The following is a 24,368-nucleotide window of genomic DNA, read 5'->3' as shown; positions in this document are numbered from 1 at the left end:
ACATGTTAAAAATGCTTGTGAATGAAGAAGAGAGAACGTGAAGTTTGTGAACTTAGTTTGGTGTGCGTGCAAATCCTGCATTGGCAATCCCTGGTGAGTTGTAGGTAATACTGCAGAAACAAGGCCAATGGAGGTACCTATGGGTGAGACAATCAATATGTGTGTGAATCACTGTATTGAAAATGTTACATAAGACTAAGGACTACAAGGTGTAGGAGTCACATGACAACCATACTAGTGGGCCGCATAGTTTAATAGTGATTGGAGAATTTAAAACGAAATACCATGGCTAGGGGTTCTCTTTAATAATCAGAATTGACTTCTGTCCAAAAGAACACTTTTTGCAACATTAGGATAATCAAAGACTGGGGAAAAAACATAACACTCTAATTTATACCTTGCAGTTTGTATGCAGCTCTTAGATGACAGTTAATAGCTCACTGTTCTATGTTAGGATTTTAACGTATAAACTGCAAGTTAGAAAAGGATCTCTCTGACAAAAGCAGTAGCCCACTAACCTATTTACATTATGTGCACTTTGTGGTCTGCATGGTACATGTTCTTTGCAGCAGGCACACAAACCCTCTGAGCTACGTTTCCATGAGTCAAAACTTCCACTAGACAAAATTCCAATCTCTCTCTAGGAAGAACATTAATCACCGAAGTTATTATGACATTTTTATTGTTGCTGAAAATTGCTGGAGGCCAGGAAGGAGGCAGCAAGCGCTTTTAAAACCATAATATACTTGTAAACATAATGCCTCCACCCAAAGTCAGCACCCGGTGCGGTCACACCGGTTGCACCGCCTTAGAGCTGGCCCTTCTCAAGGGTCCTGTGACCTCAGTGACAGAGTCACTGTTGTTCTAGGGTGTGCTGCTTCATAGGCCTGCCCGCAAGACTGGAGGTGAACTTCAGTATGGATTGTAGTGGACATGCCTTCAAGGTTAATCCACACTTGCCACGCTAGGGTCCACCTGCTGGTGCTAAGACACCAGGGCTTCTAAGGTCTTCCGAAGCCTTCTAAGGTCTAGCATGGGATTGTGCTCTCTCAGGAGAGTGGTCTGGTGGACTGGTCATGACGACTGAACCTGGTTCCCCAGTCCCAATTCAGCAGCTCTGACCATAGTGCCACATCTTCTCTCCCAATGAACACTATACTGCCCCACTGAGAAAAACTCACACTGTCTTCAACTACAACCCAATTGTTCAGAAATCAGTGAGTGCTTTTGCCTGAAAAGTTAAGGACATGACTACAGGGCCCTGAATGGACCCATTTCAATGTCCATTACATATATCCTTACAAAACGTAAGCAGTTTGGGAAAAAGACCACATCCCTGGACGCAGAGCTGCAGAACACATTTTGCTTTCCAATCCACACATTGCAGTACCTCCAGGATTGGTGCACTAGTTGCAAGCCCAGGGAAAACAAAGACAAGAAAACAAAAATAGCGCTTCACTGGCAAACTCTGTAAAAGTGGCGCTAATGTGTTTGGGTGTGAATAAAATCAATCTGGCCAGTTTGCTACCACTCTGTCTTATTTTATTTAGTTATTTTTCATATTTTTAACGTTTTATTCCCGATGCTGCACTTTGGAATTAAAATGTCAGAAAAATACGACATTTCCAGCTAAAGTGTCTTTCTTTTTTGGATCCATTTCACGGGGAAGCAAATCAAAGAAAGGAGCGGAAAGAGAGTGAGAAGCAGCCCTGCCCCTGCCCTGCCCGTCCCGATCACGGCCCTAACCAGGCCTTTTGCTTTTAATTTCAAATTCGAATCCGGCCCACGTGCCCAAGCCCAGACAGTGCCCTGCCCCATGATGAATCCTGATTACAACAGCATGCAGGCCTGACACTCACAGCATGCATTGCAACTTAAACGACTGGACTGGACGGTCCTGACTAGACTCACCTGCAGACAGGGGGCATAGGGCTAGAAATAATAACATTTCGTGCCACACTCTTTTTCTGTCGACTTGTCTCTGCCTCTGAGATCACAAGATCGATGCCTGCCTCCTTGACCTCGCATGCGCACTTTGCTCGAGCCCGTCCCCAATGCGCATGATCTCAAATTCCAGATCCCACCCTCAGGGGTGAACTACACCTCGGCTTGCCGGCCGCGCGCAGATGTGGGGGCCGGGCGGAGGAGACATCTGCGCGCTATGGATCTGCCTGAGCAGCAGCAGGTGCATTTATATAATAAATTATTCATGGAATACTGCCAGCATTAAGCACATAGCATTTATTATGCAACAGATTAAGGGCCATATGTCGGTAAAAGTGAAATACCAAATTCTTAATACCGAATTTTACCGAATCGGTATTAAGAATTCGGTATTTCTGATGTAGGCAAAAAATCGGTATTTTTTACTGATTCGGTAAAATTCGGAAAAAACAATACCGGATCCTTAATACTGATCGGTATTACCGACTCTGTATTACCGAATCGGTAAATACCGATTTGGTATTTCAAAAAAGCAGCAATTGAGGAATCAGCCAATCCTGTGCATCCACCCCACCTCCCAACCAGGAAGTGGCCACACCCATGCAGGTGCTTTGCATCTGAACCTTCTGGAGAGGCAGGGAGTGCAGAGGAGAACACTGGAGCAACAGTGAGAACTTCACCTTAAAAACTACAGCATAATGGCCAACAAGGACACCGAAAATGAAGCTGCAGAACGGAAAAAAAGGTAAAATTTAGCGAAAGGGAGCTTCAGATCCTGATTGAGGAGGTGGTGAAACATCACACAAAGCTGTTTGGGAAACAGTCCTTGCAAGTGCCAGAATCTGAGAAGCGGAGAATATGGCTTGGAATCCATGCACAGGTGAATGCGGTAGAAGTGACCCCCCGTGAAATTGAAGTACTAAAAAAAAGGTGGTACGATGTCAGGAGTCAAACAAAGAAGAAGATGGCTGCAATTAAAAAACAAGCAAACCTGACAGGAGGAGGAAGAAACAGGGCACCTGCACTGACTGCACTGGAGCAGCTGGTGGAGTCCACCATAGAGCCTGACAGCGTAAGCGGAATCGGGGATGCAGACAGCTCAGCCAGAGCTGCCAACAAACAAGGTAAGAAGCATGCACACCAAGCTGCGCCCCCCACTCCCTAACCCGATTCCCCAATGGGGCAGTATGCATCCCACTCCAGTACAGGTTTCACTAAACACCAGCAATGCATGATGTGAGATGTAGTCAGTGTAACACCTATCATGACAGTCATCCCACTGGACACAAAGGCATGTGACACACATCAGTGATAAGCAAGCAGAGGACAAAAAGATAGATTGTCAGAAATGTAAATTTATTATTGGTATGTAGTCCTGCCAGACTAGTGAGCTAATATACTATTTGTGTCCACAGGCGAGACATCGCGCAGGTCTGCACATGACAAGGCATGAGGGAGAGATCGGAGGAGGCCAGTGCAACTGCAGGGCACACCATCACCACCGGCATCACCACCACTGCCAGCATCACCACCACCGCCAGCATCACCACCACTGCCAGCATCACCACCACTGCCAGCAACAACACCACTGCCAGCAACAACACCACTGCCAGCATCACCACCACTGCCATCAGCAGCAACAGCGTCACCACCGGCAATAACAAGACACAGGAGGCATGCAGTTGCCAGACTCCAAGAGATGGAGTTGTCCTTGGAAGACAGCAGAGGTGGCGAACAGCCAACTGTGCCAGTGGATGCAGGATCGCAGTCCCCCACAGTGCGAGCACAGACCGGTGCCAGACGCCGCAGGGCTAGGGAACCCAGTCCCCATTTGCAGGGTGAGGAGCATGGTGTGTTCGCATGGCTGGAGGCGAGCATGGTTAAGGTTCAGCGCCTGCAAGGGAAAGCAATACTATCAGTACAGCGGCAGGTGAGACAAGTGAATGCAAACATGCAGAACATTGAGAAGGGCATCTGCTCTATGAACAAGACGCTCGCTGACGGCATGAAGGAAATGGCAGAGGGCATGAGGGACATGTCCCGCTCAGTGATGCTGCTGTGCAGCAAACTTGATGAGGACAGGATGGCACGGCGCAGGGAGAGGCAGAAGATGGAGAATCATTCAAAGGCGGTGAACCGTCTCTCCAAAGCCACCTCTCTCCTCTGCAGGCGCTCCGTGGCCATGCAGGAAGGGCTGGCACACTGCAGCTGTGATGTTTCAAGGGGGCTTGTTGAGGTTACAAGTGCACTTGAAGTGCTCCTGACTACTCAGGGTGCAAATACTGGTGCAGGTGATGTGGGGGACAGTGCGGAGACGACGAGTCGCAGCAGTATAACGCCCCCTGCAACTGAGATCAAGAGGAGCAGCAGGCGTCATGGGGCTGGCACTGGATCAATTCCCTGTGACGACAGTCTGCTCGGGGAATCCAGCAGTGTTGTGCGTGGCAGCAGGCGTTAATGCAGGCCACACTTTGACTACTTAACTGGGTGACTTAACCCATGACATCCGCATAGGGTGGTTACAAATGGGACTGGCATGTTGAGCCCTTTGTGAAGTGGTGTAGTGCCAATATATTAAACTACGTCACACAAATGCAACAACTGGCTGTGTCTACTTACTTACTCAGAAAATAGTTGCGTGTGATCTCAGTCCGTCTTTGTCTCCCATCTGGTGCTGGCGCCACTCCTGCTGCGTTGGGCTCTGGCAGTGCAAAATCATCATCCTCGTCCTCCGAGTCAGTTAATTCAACTTCTGTACCTTTCTTAGTGGCAAGGTTATGCAGCTCACTACGCCACTGGAGTCAAGCTATCCTGGCTGATGACGGCTGATAGCCAGAAACCGGTCCTAGGATGCTTGATTCCGGTCCAGGGAAGACATGGCTTGGCAGTTCGGGCTGGACTGTTCCCATGAGGCACAGGGTCAAGACTGATTTGCATATGGCCATGTCTAAACTGGGGTGGTGTAGTGGGCAAAAGAACGATGGATTTAACCCAGATCTCTTGACTGGGGGAGAATGTTTGCATTGTCAGCATTCCGTCCATCATTTGGTTGTTGTAACGCTTTTCGCCCTAAGTGGGATGGGTATTCCCAGACGTGGGACCCGTGCTCACTACGCCACTGGAGTCAAGCTATCCTGGCTGATGACGGCTGATAGCCAGAAACCGGTCCTAGGATGCTTGATTCCGGTCCAGGGAAGACATGGCTTGGCAGTTCGGGCTGGACTGTTCCCATGAGGCACAGGGTCAAGACTGATTTGCATATGGCCATGTCTAAACTGGGGTGGTGTAGTGGGCAAAAGAACGATGGATTTAACCCAGATCTCTTGACTGGGGGAGAATGTTTGCATTGTCAGCATTCCGTCCATCATTTGGTTGTTGTAACGCTTTTCGCCCTAAGTGGGATGGGTATTCCCAGACGTGGGACCCGTGCTCACTACGCCACTGGAGTCAAGCTATCCTGGCTGATGACGGCTGATAGCCAGAAACCGGTCCTAGGATGCTTGATTCCGGTCCAGGGAAGACATGGCTTGGCAGTTCGGGCTGGACTGTTCCCATGAGGCACAGGGTCAAGACTGATTTGCATATGGCCATGTCTAAACTGGGGTGGTGTAGTGGGCAAAAGAACGATGGATTTAACCCAGATCTCTTGACTGGGGGAGAATGTTTGCATTGTCAGCATTCCGTCCATCATTTGGTTGTTGTAACGCTTTTCGCCCTAAGTGGGATGGGTATTCCCAGACGTGGGACCCGTGCTCACTACGCCACTGGAGTCAAGCTATCCTGGCTGATGACGGCTGATAGCCAGAAACCGGTCCTAGGATGCTTGATTCCGGTCCAGGGAAGACATGGCTTGGCAGTTCGGGCTGGACTGTTCCCATGAGGCACAGGGTCAAGACTGATTTGCATATGGCCATGTCTAAACTGGGGTGGTGTAGTGGGCAAAAGAACGATGGATTTAACCCAGATCTCTTGACTGGGGGAGAATGTTTGCATTGTCAGCATTCCGTCCATCATTTGGTTGTTGTAACGCTTTTCGCCCTAAGTGGGATGGGTATTCCCAGACGTGGGACCCGTGCTCACTACGCCACTGGAGTCAAGCTATCCTGGCTGATGACGGCTGATAGCCAGAAACCGGTCCTAGGATGCTTGATTCCGGTCCAGGGAAGACATGGCTTGGCAGTTCGGGCTGGACTGTTCCCATGAGGCACAGGGTCAAGACTGATTTGCATATGGCCATGTCTAAACTGGGGTGGTGTAGTGGGCAAAAGAACGATGGATTTAACCCAGATCTCTTGACTGGGGGAGAATGTTTGCATTGTCAGCATTCCGTCCATCATTTGGTTGTTGTAACGCTTTTCGCCCTAAGTGGGATGGGTATTCCCAGACGTGGGACCCGTGCTCACTACGCCACTGGAGTCAAGCTATCCTGGCTGATGACGGCTGATAGCCAGAAACCGGTCCTAGGATGCTTGATTCCGGTCCAGGGAAGACATGGCTTGGCAGTTCGGGCTGGACTGTTCCCATGAGGCACAGGGTCAAGACTGATTTGCATATGGCCATGTCTAAACTGGGGTGGTGTAGTGGGCAAAAGAACGATGGATTTAACCCAGATCTCTTGACTGGGGGAGAATGTTTGCATTGTCAGCATTCCGTCCATCATTTGGTTGTTGTAACGCTTTTCGCCCTAAGTGGGATGGGTATTCCCAGACGTGGGACCCGTGCTCACTACGCCACTGGAGTCAAGCTATCCTGGCTGATGACGGCTGATAGCCAGAAACCGGTCCTAGGATGCTTGATTCCGGTCCAGGGAAGACATGGCTTGGCAGTTCGGGCTGGACTGTTCCCATGAGGCACAGGGTCAAGACTGATTTGCATATGGCCATGTCTAAACTGGGGTGGTGTAGTGGGCAAAAGAACGATGGATTTAACCCAGATCTCTTGACTGGGGGAGAATGTTTGCATTGTCAGCATTCCGTCCATCATTTGGTTGTTGTAACGCTTTTCGCCCTAAGTGGGATGGGTATTCCCAGACGTGGGACCCGTGCTCACTACGCCACTGGAGTCAAGCTATCCTGGCTGATGACGGCTGATAGCCAGAAACCGGTCCTAGGATGCTTGATTCCGGTCCAGGGAAGACATGGCTTGGCAGTTCGGGCTGGACTGTTCCCATGAGGCACAGGGTCAAGACTGATTTGCATATGGCCATGTCTAAACTGGGGTGGTGTAGTGGGCAAAAGAACGATGGATTTAACCCAGATCTCTTGACTGGGGGAGAATGTTTGCATTGTCAGCATTCCGTCCATCATTTGGTTGTTGTAACGCTTTTCGCCCTAAGTGGGATGGGTATTCCCAGACGTGGGACCCGTGCTCACTACGCCACTGGAGTCAAGCTATCCTGGCTGATGACGGCTGATAGCCAGAAACCGGTCCTAGGATGCTTGATTCCGGTCCAGGGAAGACATGGCTTGGCAGTTCGGGCTGGACTGTTCCCATGAGGCACAGGGTCAAGACTGATTTGCATATGGCCATGTCTAAACTGGGGTGGTGTAGTGGGCAAAAGAACGATGGATTTAACCCAGATCTCTTGACTGGGGGAGAATGTTTGCATTGTCAGCATTCCGTCCATCATTTGGTTGTTGTAACGCTTTTCGCCCTAAGTGGGATGGGTATTCCCAGACGTGGGACCCGTGCTCACTACGCCACTGGAGTCAAGCTATCCTGGCTGATGACGGCTGATAGCCAGAAACCGGTCCTAGGATGCTTGATTCCGGTCCAGGGAAGACATGGCTTGGCAGTTCGGGCTGGACTGTTCCCATGAGGCACAGGGTCAAGACTGATTTGCATATGGCCATGTCTAAACTGGGGTGGTGTAGTGGGCAAAAGAACGATGGATTTAACCCAGATCTCTTGACTGGGGGAGAATGTTTGCATTGTCAGCATTCCGTCCATCATTTGGTTGTTGTAACGCTTTTCGCCCTAAGTGGGATGGGTATTCCCAGACGTGGGACCCGTGCTCACTACGCCACTGGAGTCAAGCTATCCTGGCTGATGACGGCTGATAGCCAGAAACCGGTCCTAGGATGCTTGATTCCGGTCCAGGGAAGACATGGCTTGGCAGTTCGGGCTGGACTGTTCCCATGAGGCACAGGGTCAAGACTGATTTGCATATGGCCATGTCTAAACTGGGGTGGTGTAGTGGGCAAAAGAACGATGGATTTAACCCAGATCTCTTGACTGGGGGAGAATGTTTGCATTGTCAGCATTCCGTCCATCATTTGGTTGTTGTAACGCTTTTCGCCCTAAGTGGGATGGGTATTCCCAGACGTGGGACCCGTGCTCACTACGCCACTGGAGTCAAGCTATCCTGGCTGATGACGGCTGATAGCCAGAAACCGGTCCTAGGATGCTTGATTCCGGTCCAGGGAAGACATGGCTTGGCAGTTCGGGCTGGACTGTTCCCATGAGGCACAGGGTCAAGACTGATTTGCATATGGCCATGTCTAAACTGGGGTGGTGTAGTGGGCAAAAGAACGATGGATTTAACCCAGATCTCTTGACTGGGGGAGAATGTTTGCATTGTCAGCATTCCGTCCATCATTTGGTTGTTGTAACGCTTTTCGCCCTAAGTGGGATGGGTATTCCCAGACGTGGGACCCGTGCTCACTACGCCACTGGAGTCAAGCTATCCTGGCTGATGACGGCTGATAGCCAGAAACCGGTCCTAGGATGCTTGATTCCGGTCCAGGGAAGACATGGCTTGGCAGTTCGGGCTGGACTGTTCCCATGAGGCACAGGGTCAAGACTGATTTGCATATGGCCATGTCTAAACTGGGGTGGTGTAGTGGGCAAAAGAACGATGGATTTAACCCAGATCTCTTGACTGGGGGAGAATGTTTGCATTGTCAGCATTCCGTCCATCATTTGGTTGTTGTAACGCTTTTCGCCCTAAGTGGGATGGGTATTCCCAGACGTGGGACCCGTGCTCACTACGCCACTGGAGTCAAGCTATCCTGGCTGATGACGGCTGATAGCCAGAAACCGGTCCTAGGATGCTTGATTCCGGTCCAGGGAAGACATGGCTTGGCAGTTCGGGCTGGACTGTTCCCATGAGGCACAGGGTCAAGACTGATTTGCATATGGCCATGTCTAAACTGGGGTGGTGTAGTGGGCAAAAGAACGATGGATTTAACCCAGATCTCTTGACTGGGGGAGAATGTTTGCATTGTCAGCATTCCGTCCATCATTTGGTTGTTGTAACGCTTTTCGCCCTAAGTGGGATGGGTATTCCCAGACGTGGGACCCGTGCTCACTACGCCACTGGAGTCAAGCTATCCTGGCTGATGACGGCTGATAGCCAGAAACCGGTCCTAGGATGCTTGATTCCGGTCCAGGGAAGACATGGCTTGGCAGTTCGGGCTGGACTGTTCCCATGAGGCACAGGGTCAAGACTGATTTGCATATGGCCATGTCTAAACTGGGGTGGTGTAGTGGGCAAAAGAACGATGGATTTAACCCAGATCTCTTGACTGGGGGAGAATGTTTGCATTGTCAGCATTCCGTCCATCATTTGGTTGTTGTAACGCTTTTCGCCCTAAGTGGGATGGGTATTCCCAGACGTGGGACCCGTGCTCACTACGCCACTGGAGTCAAGCTATCCTGGCTGATGACGGCTGATAGCCAGAAACCGGTCCTAGGATGCTTGATTCCGGTCCAGGGAAGACATGGCTTGGCAGTTCGGGCTGGACTGTTCCCATGAGGCACAGGGTCAAGACTGATTTGCATATGGCCATGTCTAAACTGGGGTGGTGTAGTGGGCAAAAGAACGATGGATTTAACCCAGATCTCTTGACTGGGGGAGAATGTTTGCATTGTCAGCATTCCGTCCATCATTTGGTTGTTGTAACGCTTTTCGCCCTAAGTGGGATGGGTATTCCCAGACGTGGGACCCGTGCTCACTACGCCACTGGAGTCAAGCTATCCTGGCTGATGACGGCTGATAGCCAGAAACCGGTCCTAGGATGCTTGATTCCGGTCCAGGGAAGACATGGCTTGGCAGTTCGGGCTGGACTGTTCCCATGAGGCACAGGGTCAAGACTGATTTGCATATGGCCATGTCTAAACTGGGGTGGTGTAGTGGGCAAAAGAACGATGGATTTAACCCAGATCTCTTGACTGGGGGAGAATGTTTGCATTGTCAGCATTCCGTCCATCATTTGGTTGTTGTAACGCTTTTCGCCCTAAGTGGGATGGGTATTCCCAGACGTGGGACCCGTGCTCACTACGCCACTGGAGTCAAGCTATCCTGGCTGATGACGGCTGATAGCCAGAAACCGGTCCTAGGATGCTTGATTCCGGTCCAGGGAAGACATGGCTTGGCAGTTCGGGCTGGACTGTTCCCATGAGGCACAGGGTCAAGACTGATTTGCATATGGCCATGTCTAAACTGGGGTGGTGTAGTGGGCAAAAGAACGATGGATTTAACCCAGATCTCTTGACTGGGGGAGAATGTTTGCATTGTCAGCATTCCGTCCATCATTTGGTTGTTGTAACGCTTTTCGCCCTAAGTGGGATGGGTATTCCCAGACGTGGGACCCGTGCTCACTACGCCACTGGAGTCAAGCTATCCTGGCTGATGACGGCTGATAGCCAGAAACCGGTCCTAGGATGCTTGATTCCGGTCCAGGGAAGACATGGCTTGGCAGTTCGGGCTGGACTGTTCCCATGAGGCACAGGGTCAAGACTGATTTGCATATGGCCATGTCTAAACTGGGGTGGTGTAGTGGGCAAAAGAACGATGGATTTAACCCAGATCTCTTGACTGGGGGAGAATGTTTGCATTGTCAGCATTCCGTCCATCATTTGGTTGTTGTAAAGGTTATGCAGCATAGCACAAGTTGCGATGATCTTGCAGCAGATGATGGGTGTGTACTGACGTGCACCTCCGCTTTTGTGGAGGCAGCGGAACCTGCTTTTCAATAGTCCAAACGTGCGCTCCACAAAGTTGCGTGTTGATTTGTGCGCCACATTGTATCGTCTCTCACTTGGGGTCGATGGGTTTAGGTAAGGTGTGAGGATGAATGACTGCACAGCATAAGCGCTATCACCTAGGTGGTGAAGACAGTGCCATTAATGACAGTCACCAACACATTCATCTGCAGTGTACATCAGGGTGTGTCACAGTGATTTACCTAGCAGGTATCCTTCTCCAAATTCTCCTGCAGCCCGGCGTGTGTAGATCCCACTGTTCTGGAAAATGTATGAGTCGTGGGTGCTCCCAGGAAATTTGGCCACTATGTCGGTGATTAAGTTGGCTGCATCGCAGATTACCTACACATTAATGGAGTGGATTGATTTTCTGTTTCGGTAGATGTACGCAGTGGCTGCAGGTGGGCAGACTGGAATGTGTGTCCCATCAATGCACGCTATCACATACGGGAACTGTGCCTTTTGGTAAAAGTCTGTCTTGGTTTTCAGCAGTTCCGGCTGTGTGGTTGGGAAGCTTATGTAGTGATGCATTCTCTGCATCATGGCATCCAGGAATTTGTTAAAGAAACGGGACAGGCAACTCTGTGACACCCCACCTACCGCAGCTATCACCCCCTGGTAACTGCCAGATGCAAGTAGGTGTAGGCTACAGAGCACCTGCACATGTGGTGGTATAGCGTGCGCCCTTGTTGGATGCTCCAGGAGTGGGTGCAGGTCCCTTATCAGGTCCAGGATGGTTTGGGGGTGTAGTCTGTACCTTTCATGGATCTCTGCCTCAGTCAGTTGGAAGAGTGTGATGCGCTGTCTGTAAACGCGTCCTCCCGTCTCCAGATCCTCACTCCTGCTGCCTGTAGCCGTAGCCGCCTTGCTATCACATAGTGATCACACTGTTGCATTTTGGGACTGTTTAAATACACTGCAGCTGATTACCACCTGCTTTCAGTCAGTGATAATTACCGACTCTTAAATACCGAATTTTAGGAAATTCGGTATTACCGAATTTTTAAACATCTCTTTTATGGTTTTTACAGTTTCTTATTTACCAATTCGGTATTTGGGTGTTCGGTTATTCCGAATCGGTAAATAAGAAATCGGTAATTAGAAATCGGTATTTACCGATTCCTTATTACCGATTCCTTTCCTACATTGGGGATTGCTATATACCAGTTGGTAATGCTGAAATCTACTGATTTTCGGTGTTACCGACCGGTATTTGGGCCACCTACATCGGACCCTTAGCTGCTACTAAACTGACTCGGGTCGGTCACGGACTGTCACCAGATCCTGGGTCCAATTCCAAACCGGCACCCTGGCACAAAACCGGCCCCCACCCCATCCAGCCTACCGGGGAATTGCCCGGTGCCCGGACTTACCAGTCCGGCCCTGGTGCGGTTGGACAAAGAAGATTCTTAGACATGTATAGATTTACATATAAAACAAATTATTTAAAGAAAAGAACAACAAATAAGACTGAAGGGAGTCTGGTGCTGTGGTCGCTGGCACGAAGTTGGGGTGACTGCCATTCAGGATTCAGGACACAGTTACACATGTGGGATCGGTTTATGCTAAAGAGGGTTAGTAAAAACAACAATCTCGGGTCTTGGCTTAATGGCAGCAAGGCCTAGCCTAATAACATCAAAATACCAAAAAATGCGCCAGTGCTGCACTTTATTCAACAAAGACTTTCACAAAGTGTATTGACTCAAACAATATCACTGGCAACTTCTTTTTCAGTTGGATTTAATCAAAAGATTATTTGAATTACATTACATTTCTCTTACAAAATACATTCCACAAATCTAAAAGCACGTCTCACAAAAATGCCCACATTGCTGTTTAAACATTTTGTTTTCTTTTACATTTGTATAACACCACCTTTCGTATCAAACCAACATAACCGTACAACTCTCTTACTCACTATTCACTCATACACAATCAACCACATTCATAACCACTTGACAATTTCACAAAACCCAAATTATATACATATACAAGAAAAGGCCATCAACATGAACACATTAATTGTGATTTTTGCACAATGAACTCTGTTTTTTGTTTTGACAAGTAGATTGGCCTTAAGGATTAAGGTCTACGCGTTTCGAATCCCTTTTCCTTGCTGGGACTCTCGCCAGGACCAATCTTCACTGTAAGAAACAAACAAAACTTTTGTTTACCTAATGACCTGACCAAACCGACCTCTAGCCTCAGTGGGTGCTCTTATAGCTTACCTGCAACTTAATGCTGTCAAATACTCCAAAGGTATTTCAAATCCAAACTCAACCTAAAAATATATAATTAAGAACCAGTCGATATTGTATCTAAAATGACGTTGCATGTCAAAAAGCAGTCACACCAGAGTGAAAAAAAGAATGAAGGGCAGTCTTACTTGGATTTTCAGATGGTGAATGGGGCCAGATTCGTTCGCTGCGCGACGGATCTGTAAATGGATGGAATATTTATGTTTAGCCTGGTTGAATAAGACACTATGCGCTTACAGCATTATGGTTGAGTTGATTTTAAGTAAATACCTTGTGATAAATCTGTGTCCGTGCGCCAGAGAGGCTCGAACGTTACCAATTCAACTTGACTCGTTGGTCTACAAGACAGAGACAAAACGAGGGTGGAAGTTTATTTTAGCATAATTCTTTTAAAGGGAGATTGCCTTATAGCCTTAAGGCCTACTTGTTGATATTCTAATCGCAAAACGTCTCCCGTCTTACCTTTTGGAAGAGTATTATTCCGACATGTCTGTACCAGGTTTGTACACCGCTGATGTGTTTCTTTCGATTTCGGAAAGTTCTTTTCCGGCCCTTGTTTAACGCATCACACGTAGGAGGCGTAACTCCGCGGGTGTTCTTGGGGAGTGTAGTTCTATCCCAAACCATTTTTTAAGAAAAGTTTAGGTATGGAAGGCCTTATTAAATTAGCTGTATCACTACGACGACCAGTCAAAGCACTGTCTCTGCGAGTAGCTAGAATGGCCGTATCATCTCTGCGAGCCGAATGTATAAATCACTTGTATAGAACTGATACTAGCCGCCAACTGTAAAACATTCGTATATGTTTTGGGCATCAAAAAGGCGTGCCTGGCCAGAACTAATAGAGTGTATTATTGCTGCCACGTTGTGATGTTATTTTTCAAAGGACGTCCAATCCTAACTTTTTGGTGTATGTTGCACCGCAACAAAATTACGAGAAAAATGGGTTATAGAGCAGACATCTGTCTTTTCGTGCTCAGCATTTTGTGTGTTAATTTCCCATTGGCCCTAGAACTTCGCTTATACGGAAACTTAATCTCATTAGTGTCTCCCATTGATCGGAGATCTCCCATATGATATTTGAAGCCTGTGACTTTCCACTACACTCTGTGTTCTTATCTTGTGTGGAATTAATGATAATTACAGGTTATAGATTTCTGATAGTTCATTTAAACCGTGGACTGATGTATTGAATTTGATGATGAGCATTGCTTCTCGTTTTAATAATTTCAGGTCGAGATCACCTCCTCTGGCATCCTGTTCTACCTTGGAAATAATGGTCCATCTTAGATCCTTTTCTGTGTGGTTGTTTGAAGACCAATGATTCACCAATGGTGCATTCTGGACGTTCTTACGAATTCTTGATTTATGTTGCTGAATTCTGTGCCTAATTTCCTGGTTTGTCTTTCCAATATATAACTTATTGCACGGGCACAAAATACCATAAGCCACATATTTAGATTTGCAATTTGAAAAAGTATCATGTTTCCAATAAATGCCGTTATGCGAGAAGAGATCTCCCTCTATAGTTGACTCGCAGCATATACATGTGCCACATTTGTGATGTCCTTGTATTGGAGGCAAATTGAGAAAACTTCTGATTGTCAGATTTTTAGTTTTCGGCATAGCGGCTCGTACTATTTGATTAGCAATGCTTTTGTCTTTTTTGAAAGCAAATAGTGGAGCCTCTTTCAGAGTTCTGTCAAGATTTTTTACCAAATGCCAGTTACGGTTAATTGTCTTCTTTAACCAGTTGGATGTTGGGCCAAAAGTTGAAACACAGACAATCCTGTCTGTTTTGGATTTCTCTTTCCTTTCTAGAAGTGAGTCACGGGGTGTCCACTATGCTCTTTTGATTGCTTTCTTTAGAAGTTGTTTTGGGTATCCCCGAGCGAGGAGATTGCTTTTAAGATGGTCTGCATGGAAGAAATATTCATCTTTGAATGTGCAATTCTGTCTACTTCGCAAGAATTGGCCATACGGCAAATTCTCTTTTAGACTCCTTGGATGGTTGTTTGAAAAGTGCAAGGCTTTGTTCCTATCTGTCTTTTTCTTGTACAGTGTTGTTGCTACAGTCCCATCAGTGGCATAGACTTCTAAATCTAAGAATGGCATTTTAGATTTGGAATAATTCAAGCTGAATTTAATGTCCGATGTTCTGTTGTTTAGCCAAACAAAAAAAGACTGTAATTGATCTTCTTCGCCAGTCCAAATCATAAAAACGTCGTCTATATATCGGACCCAGCTGCCAATCCAATATGAAAACGGGTTGTTATTGTATATAAAAGTCTCCTCATATTTAGACATATAAAGGACTGCCAATTCTGGGGCGAAAGGACACCCCATCGCCACGCCCTTTATTTGATAGAAAAATTCTTCTTTGAAGCTGAAGTAGTTGTTCTTTAATGCAAACGTTGCTAATTCCATGATGAATTGTGTGGGGATTTTTTCAGGTTTAGGTCTGCTGTTTAAGAAGCTCTCTAGCACCGCTAGGCCTTCGTCTTGTGGTATCTCCGTGTACAGGGATACCACGTCTAGTGTGACTGGAAAATTGGTGTTTTCCTCAAACTTCATTAGCTCCAATTTTATTACAAAATCTGTAGTGTCTTGCAGAAATGATTTGACTTCTTGTACAAATGGTTTGAGAAAGAAATCAACGAACTTCGAGATTGGTTCCATGAGTGATTCACATCCAGAGACTATTAGTCTTCCTGGTGGACATGTTTGATCCTTATGCACTTTGGGTAGTACATAGAATATTGGGATGCGTGGATGTTTGTTTCTCAAATACTCATACTCCTTTTTTCCTAAGAAGCCTTGGTCGAACCCTTTCTGTAAGATGTTGAAGAGTTTACCCTGTAGCTCAGAGGTAGGGTCTCGTGATATCTTTTTATAACAGCGTTCGTTGCTGAGTTGTTTATTCACTTCTGCAGTGTATTGGTCTGTTCCCCATACGACAATTGATCCGCCCTTGTCGGCCTGTTTGATTATTATTGATGGATCATTTTTTAACTCAAACAAGGCCTCTCTTTGTGCTCTTGTGATGTTTGGTTTGCTGAATCTTTGTCGCTTTTTTTCAGCATCTGAAATGGCAGACAGTATTACCTTTTCGAACATAACTACCTCTTTCGGAACTTTTCCTGATGGTGGACAGAACATAGATTTCTTCCTGAGTCCTGTAGTTTCTACATTGACGCTAAATGGATTTTCCACAAAGAAGGTAGTTAGACGTATTTTTCTGCAGAATTCAATGACTTCTGTTTTCATTTGGATAAAGTTCGTGTCTCTTGTCGGAACAAATGACAAGCCTTTTTCAAGAACACTTAGTTCCACATTCGTCAGAATTTTGTCCGATAGATTGTAAATCGGTGACTTATTTAGTTCTTGTAATTGTGTCTCCTTGTTGACATTTCCCATGGCTGGTTGTTGTATCTCATTCTTCCCCGTGTTTTTTGTTGGCCCCTTCCTAAAAAAGACGGCTGCTGTTAATAATTTTGTTGGAAATTGCCGCATCTATTGAAGTCTGGACGACTGTTGGGATTTTCTGATTCACTTCCACTTGATGATGATGTTTCGGAAAAGGTTATAAAATTGTTTCTGGATCTACCCTGGTATTCTGGAAGGAACTTTCGTGCTTCTGGTCTCGAATAGAAGTCTATTTGAAGATATGGATATACTTTTTCTAAGGAGAAGTTCTTCTTATCTTTTTCAAATTTAGTACCTTTTTGATTGATTGAAAAATCTTTGAATTCCAGAATTTCCTTTTCAACTTTTTCAAGGAGTGCCTTTGCGTCCGTAATTAATTGATTTGATTTTATATCCGTTTCTAAACCAGCGATCTCTTCCAGTTGTTGTTTAGACAATCTTTGTGCCGTCTCTACAGTGAGGACCATCAAATCTCTGCTACATTTGGTTTCAATCTGACTGTAGCCTTTTTTGTAAATGGGGTCTTCTGTAAATATGACTGGTACATTCCGTATCTGTAGGCCTCCCAGGATAGTCCCTGCTCTTAGATGTTCGACTAGAAAATGGCCATGTAGGTCCGTCCTAATTTGCTTCTTTTTAAGTCTAATGAGTCTGTCCGATTCATTAGTGATTTTGGCTGTTGCACTCAAGGCTACAGAGGCAAAGAGTGGAGGGTCATTTATAAGTTTTAAAATGTGCTCTTCGCTGTATGCGAAGGTGTCACGGTCTGTCATAGTCGTGTGAAACAAAAACCAAAGAAACCTTACTTTGACAAAAAACACTTCTCTAAACACCTACCAATCCTGCCTACTTACTTCTACTATATCCTTAGGTTTGTGTCCTATGGATATGTACAACTACCATACAAAAACAACCACTTCCAGGGAAACAACTTCTTCCTTCTAACAACCTCGCGGGCATGCACCCGCTAAGTAACCAAAAACAACAATCTCGGGTCTTGGCTTAATGGCAGCAAGGCCTAGCCTAATAACATCAAGATACCAAAAAATGCGCCAGTGCTGCACTTTATTCAACAAAGACTTTCACAAAGTGTATTGACTCAAACAATATCACTGGCAACTTCTTTTTCAGTTGGATTTAATCAAAAAGATTCTTTGAATTACATTAAATTTCTCTTCCAAAATACATTCCACAAACCTAAAAACACGTCTCACAATAATGCCCACATTGCTGTTTAAACATTTTGTTTTCTTTTACATTTGTATAACACCACCTTTCGTATCAAACCAACATAACCGTACAACTCTCTTACTCACTATTCACTCATACACAATCAACCACATTCATAACAACTTGACAATTTCACAAAACCAAAATTATATACATATACAAGAAAAGGCCATCAACATGAACACATTAATTGTGATTTTTGCACAATGAACTCTGTTTTTTGTTTTGACAAGTAGATTGGCCTTAAGGATTAAGGTCTACGCGTTTCGAATCCCTTTTCCTTGCTGGGACTCTCGTCAGGACCAATCTTCACTGTAAGAAACAAACAAAACTTTTGTTTACCTAATGACCTGACCAAACCGACCTCTAGCCTCAGTGGGTGCTCTTATAGCTTACCTGCAACTTAATGCTGTCAAATACTCCAAAGGTATTTCAAATCCAAGCTCAACCTAAAAATATATAATTAAGAACCAGTCCATATTGTATCTAAAATGACGTTGCATGTCAAAAAGCAGTCACACAGGAGTGAAAAAAAGAATGAAGGGCAGTCTTACTTGGATTTTCAGATGGTGAATGGGGCCAGATTCGTTCGCTGCGCGACCGATCTGTAAATGGATGGAATATTTATGTTTAGCCTGGTTGAATAAGACACTATGCGCTTACAGCATTATGGTTGAGTTGATTTTAAGTAAATACCTTGTGATAAATCTGTGTCCGTGCGCCAGAGAGGCTCGAACATTACCAATTCAACTTGACTCGTTGGTCTACAAGACAGAGACAAAACGAGGGTGGAAGTTTATTTTAGCATAATTCTTTTAAAGGGAGATTGCCTTATAGCCTTAAGGCCTACTTGTTGATATTCTAATCGCAAAAAGTCTCCCGTCTTACCTTTTGGAAGAGTATTATTCCAACGTGTCTGTACCAGGTTTGTACACCGCTGATGTGTTTCTTTCGATGTCGGAAAGTTCTTTTCCGGCCCTTGTTTAACGCATCACGCGTAGGGGGCGTAACTCCGCGGGTGTTCTTGGGGAGTGTAGTTCTATCCCAAACCATTTTTTAAGAAAAGTTTAGGTATGGAAGGCCTTATTAAATTAGCTGTATCACTACGACGACCAGTCAAAGCACTGTCTCTGCGAGTAGCTAGAATGGCCGTATCGTCTCTGCGAGCCGAATGTATAAATCACTTGTATAGAACTGATACTAGCCGCCAACTGTAAAACATTCGTATATGTTTTGGGCATCAAAAAGGCGTGCCTGGCCAGAACAAATAGAGTGTATTATTGCTGCCACGTTGTGATGTTATTTTTCAAAGGACGTCCAATCCTAACATTTGGTGTATGTTGCACCGCAACAAAATTATGAGAAAAATGGGCTATAGAGCAGACATCTGTCTTTTCGTGCTCAGTATTCTGTGTGTTAATTTTCCATTGGGCCTAGAACTTCGCTTATACGGAAACTTAATCTCATTAGTGTCTCCCATTGATCGGCGATCTCCCATATGATATTTGAAGCCTGTGACTTTCCACTACACTCTGTGTTCTTATCTTGTGTGGAATTAATGATAATTACAGGTTATAGATTTCTGATAGTTCATTTAAACCGTGGACTGATGTATTGAATTTGATGATGAGCATTGCTTCTCGTTTTAATAATTTCAGGTCGAGATCACCTCCTCTGGCATCCTGTTCTACCTTGGAAATAATGGTCCATCTTAGATCCTTTTCTGTGTGGTTGTTTGAAGACCAATGATTCACCAATGGTGCATTCTGGAAGTTCTTACGAATTCTTGATTTATGTTGCTGAATTCTGTGCCTAATTTCCTGGTTTGTCTTTCCAATATATAACTTATTGCACGGGCACAAAATGCCATAAGCCACATATTTAGATTTGCAATTTGAAAAAGTATCATGTTTCCAATAAATGCCGTTATGCGAGAAGAGATCTCCCTCTATAGTTGACTCGCAGCATATACATGTGCCACATTTGTGATGTCCTTGTATTGGAGGCAAATTGAGAAAACTTCTGATTGTCAGATTTTTAGTTTTCGGCATAGCGGCTCGTACTATTTGATTAGCAATGCTTTTGTCTTTTTTGAAAGCAAATAGTGGAGCCTCTTTCAGAGTTCTGTCAAGATTTTTTACCAAATGCCAGTTACGGTTAATTGTCTTCTTTAACCAGTTGGATGTTGGGCCAAAAGTTGAAACACAGACAATCCTGTCTGTTTTGGATTTCTCTTTCCTTTCTAGAAGTGAGTCACGGGGTGTCCACCATGCTCTTTTGATTGCTTTCTTTAGAAGTTTTTTTGGGTATCCCCGAGCGAGGAGATTGCTTTTAAGATGGTCTGCATGGAAGAAATATTCATCTTTGAATGTGCAATTCTGTCTACTTCGCAAGAATTGGCCATACGGCAAATTCTCTTTTAGACTCCTTGGATGGTTGCTTGAAAAGTGCAAGGCTTTGTTCCTATCTGTCTTTTTCTTGTACAGTGTTGTTGCTACAGTCCCATCAGTGGCATAGACTTCTACATCTAAGAATGGCTTTTTAGATTTGGAATAATTCAAGCTGAATTTAATGTCCGATGTTCTGTTGTTTAGCCAAACAAAAAAAGACTGTAATTGATCTTCTTCGCCAGTCCAAATCATAAAAACGTCGTCTATATATCGGACCCAGCTGCCAATCCAATATGAAAACGGGTTGTTATTGTATATAAAAGTCTCCTCATACTTAGACATATAAAGGACTGCCAATTCTGGGGCGAAAGGACACCCCAACGCCACGCCCTTTATTTGATAGAAAAATTCTTCTTTGAAGCTGAAGTAGTTGATCTTTAATGCAAACGTTGCTAATTCCATGATGAATTGTGTGGGGATTTTTTCAGGTTTAGGTCTGCTGTTTAAGAAGCTCTCTAGCACCGCTAGGCCTTCGTCTTGTGGTATCTCCGTATACAGGGATACCACGTCTAGTGTGACTAGAAAATTGGTGTTTTCCTCAAACTTCATTAGCTCCAATTTTTTTGGAAAATCTGTAGTGTCTTGCAGAAATGATTTGACTTCTTGTACAAATGGTTTGAGAAAGAAATCAACGAACTTCGAGATTGGTTCCATGAGTGATTCACATCCAGAGACTATTAGTCTTCCTGGTGGACATGTTTGATCCTTATGCACTTTGTGTAGTACATAGAATATTGGGATGCGTGGATGTTTGTTTCTCAAATACTCATACTCCTTTTTTCCTAAGAAGCCTTGGTCGAACCCTTTCTGTAAGATGTTGAAGAGTTTACCCTGTAGCTCAGGGGTAGGGTCTCGTGATATCTTTTTATAACAGCGTTCGTTGCTGAGTTGTTTATTCACTTCTGCAGTGTATTGGTCTGTTCCCCATACGACAATTGATCCGCCCTTGTCGGCCTGTTTGATTATTATTGATGGATCATTTTTTAACTCAAACAAGGCCTCTCTTTGTGCTTTTGTGATGTTTGGTTTGCTGAATCTTTGTCGCTTTTTTTCAGCATCTGAAATGGCAGACAGTATTTCCTTTTCGAACATAACTACCTCTTTCGGAACTTTTCCTGATGGTGGACAGAATATAGATTTCTTCCTGAGTCCTGTAGTTTCTACATTGACTCTAAATGGATTTTCCGCAAAGAAGGCAGTTAGACGTATTTTTCTGCAGAATTCAATGACTTCTGTTTTCATTTGGATAAAGTTCGTGTCTCTTGTCGGAACAAATGACAAGCCTTTTTCAAGAACACTTAGTTCCACATTCGTCAGAATTTTGTCCGATAGATTGTAAATCGGTGACTTATTTAGTTCTTGTAATTGTGTCTCCTTGTTGACATTTCCCATGGCTGGTTGTTATATCTGATTCTTCCCCGTGTTTTTTGTTGGCCCCTTCCTAAAAAAGACGGCTGCTGTTGATAATTTTGTTGGAAATTGCCGCGTCTATTGAAGTCTGGACGACTGTTGGGATTTTCTGATTCACTTCCACTTGATGATGATGATGTTTCGGAAAAGGTTATAAAATTGTTTCTGGATCTACCTTGGTATTCTGGAAGGAACTTTCGTGCTTCTGGTCTCGAATAGAAGTCTATTTGAAGATATGGATATACTTTTTCTAAGGAGGAGTTCTTCTTATCTTTTTCAAATTTAGTACCTTTTTTATTGATTGAAAAATCTTTGAATTCCAGAATTTCCTTTTGAACTTTTTCAAGGAGTGCCTTTGCGTCCGTAATTAATTGATTTGATTTTATATCCGTTTCTAAACCAGCGATCTCTTCCAGTTGTTGTTTAGACAATCTTTGTGCCGTCTCTACAGTGAGGACCATCAAATCTCTGCTACATTTGGTTTCAATCAGACTGTAGCCTTTTTTGTAAATGGGATCTTCTGTAAATATGACTGGTACATTCCGTATCTGTAGGCCTCCCGGGATAGTCCCTGCTCTTAGATGTTCAACTAGAAAATGGCCATGTAGGTCTGTCCTAATTTGCTTCTTTTTAAGTCTAATGAGTCTGTCCGATTCATTAGTGATTTTGGCTGTTGCACTCAAGGCTACAGAGGCGAAGAGTGGAGGGTCATTTATAAGTTTTAAAATGTGCTCTTTGCTGTATGCATATAGAAGAAAAGGCCATCAACGTGAACACATTAATTGTGACCTAAGGATATAGTAGAAGTAAGTAGGCAGGATTGGTAGGTGTTTAGTGAAGTGTTTTTTGTCAAAGTAAGGTTTCTTTGGTTTTTGTTTCACACGACTATGACACACCGTGACACCTTCGCATACAGCGAAGAGCACATTTTAAAACTTATAAATGACCCTCCACTCTTTGCCTCTGTAGCCTTGAGTGCAACAGCCAAAATCACTAATGAATCGGACAGACTCATTAGACTTAAAAAGAAGCAAATTAGGACGGACCTACATGGCCATTTTCTAGTCGAACATCTAAGAGCAGGGACTATCCCGGGAGGCCTACAGATACGGAAGAACTTCTCCTTAGAAAAAGTATATCCATATCTTCAAATAGACTTCTATTCGAGACCAGAAGCACGAAAGTTCCTTCCAGAATACCAAGGTAGATCCAGAAACAATTTTATAACCTTTTCCGAAACATCATCATCATCAAGTGGAAGTGAATCAGAAAATCCCAACAGTCGTCCAGACTTCAATAGACGCAGCAATTTCCAACAAAATTATCAACAGCAGCCGTCTTTTTTAGGAAGGGGCCAACAAAAAACACAGGGAAGAATGAGATACAACAACCAGCCATGGGAAATGTCAACAAGGAGACACAATTACAAGAACTAAATAAGTCACTGATTTACAATCTATCGGACAAAATACTGACGAATGTGGAACTAAATGTTCTTGAAAAAGGCTTGTCATTTGTTCCGACAAGAGACACAAACTTTATCCAAATAAAAACAGAAGTCAATGAATTCTGCAGAAAAATACGTCTAACTACCTTCTTTGCGGAAAATCCATTTAGCGTCAATGTAGAAACTACAGGACTCAGGAAGAAATCTGTGTTCTGTCCACCATCAGGAAAAGTTCCGAAAGAGGTAGTTATGTTGGAAAAGGTAATACTGTCTGCCATTTCAGATGCTGAAAAAAAGTGACAAAGATTCAGCAAACCAAACATCACAAAAGCACAAAGAGAGGCCTTGTTTGAGTTAAAAAATGATCCATCAATAATAATCAAACAGGCCGACAAGGGCGGATCAATTGTCGTATGGGGAACAGACCAATACACTGCAGAAGTGAATAAACAACTCAGCAACGAACGCTGTTATAAAAAGATATCACAAGACCCTACCTCTGAGCTACAGGGTAAACTCTTCAACATCTTACAGAAAGGGTTCGACCAAGGCTTCTTAGGAAAAAAGGAGTATAAGTATTTGAGAAACAAACATCCACGCATCCCAATATTCTATGTACTACCCAAAGTGCATAAGGATCAAACATGTCCACCAGGAAGACCAATAGTCTCTGGATGTGAATCACTCATGGAACCAATCTCGAAGTTCGTTGATTTCTTTCTCAAACCATTTGTACAAGAAGTCAAATCATTTCTGCATGACACTACAGATTTTCTAAAAAAAATTGGAGCTAATGAAGTTTGAGGAAAACATCAATTTTCTAGTCACACTAGACGTGGTATCCCTGTATACGGAGATACCACAAGACGAAGGCCTAGCGGTGCTAGAGAGCTTCTTAAACAGCAGACCTAAACCTGAAAAAATCCGCACACAATTCATCATGGAATTAGCAACGTTTGCATTAAAGAACAACTACTTCAGCTTCAAAGAAGAATTTTTCTATCAAATAAAGGGCGTGGCGATGGGGTGTCCTTTTGCCCCAGAATTGGCAGTCCTTTATATGTCTAAATATGAAGAGACTTTTATATACATTAACAACCCGTTTTCAGATTGGATTGGTAGCTGGGTCCGATATATAGACGACGTTTTTATGATTTGGACTGGCGAAGAAGATCAATTACAGTCTTTTTTTGATTGGCTAAACAACAGAACATCGGA

Source organism: Triturus cristatus, chromosome 7 (assembly GCF_964204655.1).
Source record: "Triturus cristatus chromosome 7, aTriCri1.1, whole genome shotgun sequence".
Classification (NCBI taxonomy): Eukaryota; Metazoa; Chordata; class Amphibia; order Caudata; family Salamandridae; genus Triturus; species Triturus cristatus.
Note: the sequence above shows the minus strand (reverse complement) of the source record.